Source organism: Marmota marmota, unplaced genomic scaffold (assembly GCF_001458135.2).
Source record: "Marmota marmota marmota unplaced genomic scaffold, marMar, whole genome shotgun sequence".
Taxonomy (NCBI): domain Eukaryota; kingdom Metazoa; phylum Chordata; class Mammalia; order Rodentia; family Sciuridae; genus Marmota; species Marmota marmota.
In genome coordinates this window covers 732,207-740,621 of record NW_025999964.1, presented here as the reverse complement: position 1 = coordinate 740,621, position 8,415 = coordinate 732,207, and the positions used below count along the sequence as shown (strand labels likewise).

The 8,415-nt window shown below is 53.5% G+C and overlaps 1 protein-coding gene and 1 non-coding gene across 10 annotated transcripts in view; one reads left to right on the top strand and one right to left on the bottom strand.

The window, feature by feature from the left end:
• Positions 1-8,415, bottom strand: part of Ttll8 (tubulin tyrosine ligase like 8) — a 72,551-nt gene that overhangs the window by 17,373 nt on the left and 46,763 nt on the right. The gene's annotated exons all lie outside the window — the stretch shown is intronic.
• Positions 4,024-4,096, top strand: Trnat-ugu. Its single transcript has one exon. It is a non-coding gene; the product is annotated as a tRNA-Thr (tRNA).

Genomic DNA, 8,415 nt, shown 5'->3' with positions numbered 1-8,415 from the left:
CTGCAGCTCGGCAGCTGGGAGCCCCTGTCGCGCGCCACCTCGGAGTCGCGGTGAGTCTGGTTCTGCACCTCGGAGTTGTCCCTGTCACCACCTGGCCGCGTGGCTGGCTCTGGCGGTTCCGGCTCAGAGCGCGGGGACAGGGAACTTGCAGCCTCGTTTACCCTGCGCTCGGGACGCCGGGTGCCGCGCTGCTGGCTCTTGTCCTCGGGGCGGGGACTTCAGTGCTGGGCCAAAGTTTCAAAGCGGGCGTCGGGTCTTGTCCCTGGTCGGCTGAGCACCAGGTTAACGGTGGCCTTTTCACATGCGGTCCTTCTCCGGTTGAAATTTCCTTCTGTTCCCGGCTCACGGAGGTTTATCGCGGAAGGCGTTTGGATCCTCTCCAGTGCCTTTCTGCCTCCGCTGGGGCGCTCTTGCGGTTTGGCCCGCCCTTCTGTCCTGCATGTCGAGCCAGCTTGCATTCCTGGGATGAACCCACTTGGTCATGACGAACATATAATCCTTAAATAAGCTGCTGAATTCAGTCTGCCTGTATTTTGTTAAGAAATCTTGCATCTAGCTGGGTGTGGTGGCACACACCCATAATCCCAGGGACTAGGGGGGCTGAGGCAGGAGGATCTCAACCTCAAGGCCCACCTCAGCAATTTAGCAAGGCCCTAAGCAACTTAGTGAGATGCTGTCTCAAAAATAAAAAAATGCAAAGGGTTAGGGATGTGGCTCAGTGGGTAAGTTCAACTCCCTGGTACAAAAAAGAAGGGAGGGATCTTGCATCAATATAGAAATGGGTATTTACCAATAATTTTCTTTCTTATGGTGTATCCTGGCTTTGGTTTTAGGGTAATGCTGGCTTCACAGAAAGAGCTGAGAAGTGTTTTTTCCTCTTTTTTTTTTTTTTTTAATAGTTCTTAAAGGGCTGGGTTTTCTTTAAAAGGTTTGGTGTACTTCTCCCGGGAGCCCTCTGGTCCTGTGCTTTCCTTTGGAGGTTTTGAGCGTTGATTCCATGTCCTTACTTCTTACCAGTCCGCTCGATTTTCTCTTTGTCCCCGAGTCTGTTTTGGCAGTCTGGGCCTGTCCCTTCCATCTGGCTACCCAATTTGTTGCTTATACTATTCTCTTTTAATCCTTTTAATTTCTATATAATCGTTGTAATGTCCCCACTTAATCCATGATCTCAGGGAAGTTAGTCTCCTCTCATTGTCAAAGTCATTAGAGGCTTAATGATACATGGGAACCCCAGTTTATCATTTGTAAGGACAGAGAAAACTTCCATGTAGAAGAGACACTGGGGTGGCCTGGCCAGAGAGTGTGTTCTCAGTAGAAAAGTACACAGAGCCATTCTGTTCCTGGAGGACACAGGGTCGGGAGGACTAGGTGCCTGTGCATCGTGCCCTAACCAAGGTGGGCACACCCAGGGGAAGCGTTTGTGGGATTGATATTTTCAATGTACTCACTTTTAATTTGTTGATAGTCTCTGTTTTTACATTTGGTATGTCACTAGTCTCCAGACAAATCTTTACTACTCCCTTCTTCCTACTGGCTTCAGGGTTAGTTTGCTCTCTGATTTTTGTAGAATTGAAATGTGGCATCTATTGAAAGATTTAAAGAGATATTATTTTATATTATCATTATTTTACATTGAAGGAGATTTCTCTAGGGTCACTGGCTGACTGCAGAGATGACAGAAACTTGAGAGACTACGCTTAACCAGGAATACAGGCTTTGCAAATGCAATTTGGAAAAATCACTCAACAACTGGACTTCTAGAGCCTTGGCAAGCACAGGACGGGAGGATCTGATTTTGAGAGTTACATTATGATACTCAAGATGTACAATTTTCTTTTCTTTCTCTTTTTTTGAGGGGGTCTGGGGGTTGAACCCAGGGGTGCTTAACCACTGTACCACATCTCTAGACCTTTTGATTTTTTATTTTGAGACAGGGTCTTACTAAGTTGCTTAGGGTCTTGATAACTTGCGATCCTCCTGTCTCAACCTCCCGAGTCACTGGATTACAGGTGTGTATCGCTGTGCCCCCCAAAATGTCCATTTTCAACACAAAATTGAATGACATCCAAAGAAATAGAAAAGTATGACTTATTTGCAGGTAGAAATAATTTTACAGAGACCATTCCTGAAGATGTGCGACATTGAAATTGCTAATAAAAAATGACTGTCTTGTATATATTTAATGAGCTAAAGGAGGGTGTGGACAGAGGGAATCAGGACAGCAGGTGTGAACAAAGAGATGGGCCAACAAAGGTCTATAAATCACGACAAGGAGCCAATAAAAATCCACAGCTGAGAAGCACAAGAGCTGAAGGAAGTGTCCCTGAGGGTCACCCCCAGATCTGAGCAGGAGGGTCAGTGAACTCGAAGGCCAGGCCACTGACATCACCACGGAAGGAAAGAAAGAAAAAATGAATGAAGAAAGACGGCGTGACGGTGGGACGCCATCCAGCACCCAGCACCACACCGTGGGAGTCTGTAGAAAAGGGCAGAAGGGTGTTTGAAGAATAATACCACCAATTTCCCAAACTTGATGAGGTGCATGGATGTGTGGACCAAGACCCTCACCCTCAGTGAAGTCCCGGGGGGGCGGGGCTGGGACTCAGAGGTGGAGCACCTGCCTGGCACTTGGGGGCACCGGGGTCAAGTCTCAGCACCACATATAAGTAAATAAATAAAATAAAGGTATTGTGTTCATCTACGACTAAAAAATACTTAAAAACCCAGAAAATACAAAGAGAGAGAGAGAGAAAAAAAACAAAAAACTCCAGGTAGGATAAACTCAAAGGGATTCATCTCAAAAAATGTTGTCAAATTGTCAAGGAAAAAGAAAAAATCAGCAAGAGAAAAGCAACCTGTCACATACAAGGGACCCTCAGTGACACTCTGAGCAGATTCCTCATTAGAAGCCTGGAGGCTGAAGGTGGTGATGTATTTAAAATCCTGAAAGAAAAGAAACCCTGTCACCTAAGAATTCTAGGTTCAGAAAAACTGTCCTTCAAAATGAAGAAGAAATTAAGAGATTTCCCGATAAACGAAAGCTCAGAAGCTCACACTGCACACGTGCCCAGAAGGGGAGCCCTTTAGGCTGAAATTCAGAGACACTAGGAAGTAACTACACATTATATCAAGAAATAAAGAACAGCCGTCAAACTAACTCTATGGGAAGACATAAGATATTATAGCTGTGGTTAGGAACTTTTTTCCCTCTATGTGATATAATAGGCAAATTTATAAAGCAAGAATCATAAATCTGTTAACAGGCACATAGCACATAAAGATACATCTGTGTCGGTAATACTGGGGGGAGGGATGGAGCCACGCCGGATCCGTGTTTGTGCACCACTGAAACCAATGGCATTACTTCACACTGATTGTTAGAAGTTCAAGGTTTTGATTGCAATTCCCAAGGTGACCATTGATTTAAAAATGGAAAAGTAGGCTGGGTGCAGTGGCAGCTTGGGAGGCTGAGGCAGGAGGATTGTGAGTTCAAAGCCAGCTTCAACAATTTAGCAAGGCCCTAAGCAACTCAACAAGATCCTGTAGCTAAATAAAATATTTAAAAGGGCTGGGGATGTGGCTCAGTGGTTAAGGGCCCCGGGTTCAATCCCAGGTACCCCCCCCAAAAAAAAATGTAAAAATGGAAAAGTATACAGAAAAGGAAAAAAGAAGGGCTTAAAATTTTTATATTATAAAAAATAAATACTCAAAAAGGCAGTAATGGAGAAATTAAGGGGAACATTTTTAAAACACGTAGACTAAAGGAATGACTGAATGGCAGAAGTTAGTCCTTACCTACCAGTAACTACTTTAAATTACCCTCCAGTTAAAAGTCAGGGGTCAGGCCGGGCACAGGGGTGCACGCCTGTAAAAAAGCCGGACTCAGTAATACTAAGTGAGGCGCTAAGCAACTCGGTGAGACCCTGTCTCTAAATAAAATACAAAATAGGGTCGGGATGGGGCTCAGTGGCAAATGTCCTGAGTTCAGTCCGCAGTCAAGAAAAGAAAAGAAAACGGGGCGCTGGGGTTGTAGCTCAGTTGGTAGAGTGCTTGCCTTGTATGCACAAGGCCCTGGGTTCAATCCCCAGCACCACCAAAAAAACAAAATTAAAAAAAAAGAAAACGGACAGAGAGGCTGAAGGTAAAGGACTGAACAAGACACATTGGTGGTGACGAGTGGGGGAGCATGCTAGTGTCAGACACCTGGGCCTTGGGTCGGGGCCTTGGAGAAGGCCGTCATTGGTCGTTGCGGCTCTGTGCAGTGCGCTGTGCCGCTGGCTGGGGTGAACCAGGCCCCCTGTGCCTCTGGAGCAGCTCATGACCTTCATTCCCCCGGGCCCCGACTCCTTTCTGCTCATCTGGAGAGGACTCCCTGCGTGGAAGGAGATTTGATTTGATTTGTCTGGGCTTTGGAGTTTCTGTCTTTTGCGGTGCCGGGTTGAACCCTGGTGGCCACCGCTGAGCGGCTCCTCCAGCCCTAGGACAGCTGACTTGGTTGTCTGTCAATCCTGGGGGAGGGATGGGGTCACCATAAAGGTGGGCTCTGCCTGCCTCATCTTCACGTCCGTACGTGAGCTCCACCCCATGAGACCCGTCCCAACCCTGCCCAGAACTGTCCCCGCCCTCGACCCTACTCTGCTTCTTCTGAATGGCCCTTCCTGTGTCCTCACTACTTCACTAGTTTTAAAGTCTGTGCCTCGCTCCCTTCCCCTGGTCACCAAGGGAGTGGGGTTCATTCCCGTGGAAATGAACAAAGGTCTTGCCTGGACCAGCTCCTGACTGTCCCCAGCGGTTCTGCCACGTCCCTCCTCCTCCACTGACCCAGGCCAAGACACTGGTTCTTCCTACTGACACTCACCTGCGAGGACAGGCCGCAGCCCTACCTCCCACACAGCTGCCCACCTGCCTGCCAGGCCCTCCCCAGGCCTCCTTGGCTCCATTGGACCCACAGCCCAGGCCCCACCTCTGCAGCCATTCAGGCCTCTGCTGCTCCCAGGGACCACCTAGTTTAGGTGCCACGGTCCCCGCTCCCCAGTGGCTCTCCTGGGTGCATCTTCTCCCTGCCAAGCTGGCGTTGGGCCCCCCAGCTCTTGCTATCTCTGGCTTGCTTCCTGTATCCCTGTGCAGAGGTCATTTCTGGGTGGAGCAACCCAGGCCCGGACTGCCTGAGCCTGCCCTGGTGTTAGTGTCCTGACCCAAGGACCCTTGGCCCTGGGCAGACCCAGACTTGGTCCCCCAACTGCAGAGACTGAAAATCTTCCTCGATGACATTTTTTCTGTGCTGGTCATTGCCTAGAGGCCCAGTGGGTGTGTGACACATGCTTGATGGGTGAGTGGACGAGGCACAGACCTCTGAGGACTCTCCCCAGTCAAACTGTGGGTCTGGGAGGACCCTGCTGTCCTCCTCGGGGTGGGGGAACTTGCTGCTTCTCCAGGGGCACCCCTCGTCAGCCGGCCCCATTCCTCAGCATTTCCCTGCTGCGCAGGTGTGGTCCCAAGTGGGGTGGGGTTTCTGTGGGGAGGGCACTGTCTGGCATGGCAGTGGACCAGGTGGCTGTGGGTCCTTGTGTCTCAGAACCCTGGGGAGTGGGTGTCAAATCCAGCCCAGAGCCAGGGAGTGCTACTGCCACCTGGTGGCAGCACACACACCCTCCAGGAGCGCCTCCCTTGTCTCAGCAAGATGGCAGGGCAGTGGGGGTCTGCGGGAGGCCATGGGCCTCACCTTTCCTACCCGTGGGTCATGCAGGGCAATGGTGAAGTCTTGAGGGAGCATGTCCCTGTCTGCTGGCAGCAGGGTCCCGCAACACCCCTCCAGCAGACCTTCCCTCTCCAGACTAGCAGGGGTTCCCGTGCTAGTCTGTGCGTGAGACTCGGGTGGATCCAGGGACAGAGGCTGAAGGTAAAGGTCAGAACAAGACATATTGGTGGTGAGGAGTGGGGTGGATTGGGGTGGGGGCTTGGACATTGTAAGGGCGCCCTTGTGGCCAGGAGTCAAGAGCAGGAACTTGTGCCTGACGCTGGTCATCCACCCACACAGGCCTCTCTGGGGAGGGGACAGGCTGTGGATGGGGACCCTGGAGATGTGGGAGCAGAGCTGCAGCCAGCCATCCCGAGGCCCTGAGGGGCAGGCTGGGAGTGCCTGGAGCACGCCCTCTGGGCAGGCCTTGCCCAGCACCCAAATCTGCCCTCTGAGCCCCTTGCCTGACCTGGCTTCTGTGCCCCAGTGTTGGGGGCACTACTGCTCCTTTATGGGGACCTTTGGAAGGGGATGTCTGGCCACACCACGTGACACTGGCCCCGTGTAACCTGAAGTCTACTATGAGAACACTGCCTCACCCCCTGGTAAATCCCAAGGTGCCCCTTCCCTGGGGCAGGGCCAGCCTGTGGGATGTCCTGGGGTCCAGCCTCATGTGGGGTGGGCCCCATTGCTTTCCATGGTCTGGCCTTGTCCCTGGCAGCTGCCACTGTGACATCCTTGCCCCTGCCATAGGCCTTGGCCCTATTTCATGTGGGTCCCATGTCCCCAGGGGCCATGTTGCATTGCAGTCCCGGATCCCTGACCTCCAGAGAAGAGCAGCCAGGTGGGTGGGTGTTAACCCAATTTTTAGGGAGCAGGAGCCCCCAGTGCAGGAGGGCAAAGGCAGCCCAGGGACCCGTGGCTGGAGGAAGGGCAGCCTGGCCAAGGCTGGAGGTCAGAGGGTGCCTGCAGACAGCAGCAACTGGCCGTGCAGGCCAGGCCTGGGTGCCTGTCTCTGGTCACATCGTCAAATGGCAACAGTACCCAGACGGTGACAGCAGCTGGGGAGGGCAGCCAGGAGGCTCGTGAGTTGCAGGAGAACTCCGGGAGGTGGGTCCTAAGGCCTACTGCTGAGGGACCCTGGCCTGGGGCCCAAGGTGATGCTGTGGGGCAGAGAGGCCCTCTGTGGTCCCTCTGCAAGCAGGGCACCTGATGGCCCTTTGTGAGCATAGAACATTGGAGAACCCACCTGCCAGCAGATGGCCCCGGGGCAGGAGGCCCATCATGAGGGAACTCAGAAAGCATGCTGAGGGGCTCCAGCCACATGGGATGGAAGCAGGACCCACTGGCTAATGTCACCCTTGACTGGGGACCCCCACCCTCCTATCAGCTCAGTGCCTGTGCCCGCTGCGCAGCCTCTTTCCCACAGGGAAATATGCCCCAGGTCTAGAGAGGTGGGCTGGGGCCTCTGTGCTTACAGGTGGGCACTGGACACCCATCCTGCATGGCCACTGGGTAAGTGGAGTGGGCTGGATGGTCCCCAGGAGTGCTGGCCTATGGGCAGAATGCTTCAGGAGAGAAAACTCAGTGCCCACCTCTGCACTGATGGCACAGTTGGCAGCGGGCGAGCTTGGCAGGGCCTGGGAAGGCCATCCAGGAGACAGTCTGCCAGGACACAGAGCCTTGCTCCAGAGCCTGGCCTAAGGCCCCCAGTAGGACTGCTGCTCTGCGTGGCAGGGGCTGCCACACGGACCTTTCCAGGTGACACACATGCTACCCTAAATGTGCTATCCCAGTGTCATGAAAAGTGCCACTGTGACCTGAAGTGGATGACCTCAGGGTGGATACAGGCCATGGAGCCAGGGCACTGGTCTCAGGGAGTCCATATAGCTGGGCCCCTGACCCCTGTCCCTTGCCAGCTATCCAGGCTGAGGCCAAGGGGGGCTCCCGTCCTTTCACAGGGCTGGGGGATGTAGATACCATGTCTGTTACTATAACTGAACACCACAGACTGAGAAATTCATAAAGAACAGAGGTTTCTTTGGCTCATGTTTCTGGAGGCTGGGGAGCCCAACAGCATGGGGCCGCAGCTGAGGTTTGGTGCTGCTGGCCTTTGTGCTGAGGGAGTCAGAGTGGAGGCTGAGCAGGGTGCCCACCAGAGCTAGCTTTTGTAACAGATGGCCCGTGGACTCCCAGGGGGGCTTGCCAGGGCCCCACCTCTCAATGCTGCTGCATTGGGGACCAAGTTTCCAGGGGATATAAACCACAGCAAGCGCCCCTTGTCCACACGGGTCCGTGCAGTCACTGCTGACAGGACCCCTTGGTCCTGTACAGGGGCCAGCAGCTGGGGGCCTTAGGGGCTTTCCCGATGCCTGGGTCTCCCTGGGGACCTCACCCTGGGCCCAGTTGGCCCACTGACGACCAGAGGACCTAGAAAGTCCACTGCCATGGAATCTGAGGGGTGGGACCCAGGTGACCCCCCCACTCCCGCGCTCAGCACCAGGCTGGAAGGAAACAGGTGCGAGGGACCTGGACCCGCACAGCCAGGTTTGTTGACTAGGTGAAGGAATAAATGAAGGTGTCCTGCGGGCCCCTGCAGCGGGGAGGGGCTCCTTCTCGCCAGCCTGCGGTCGGGCAGGGGGCGGCGCAGGGCGAGGTGGTGCGCACAGCGGGGCGGG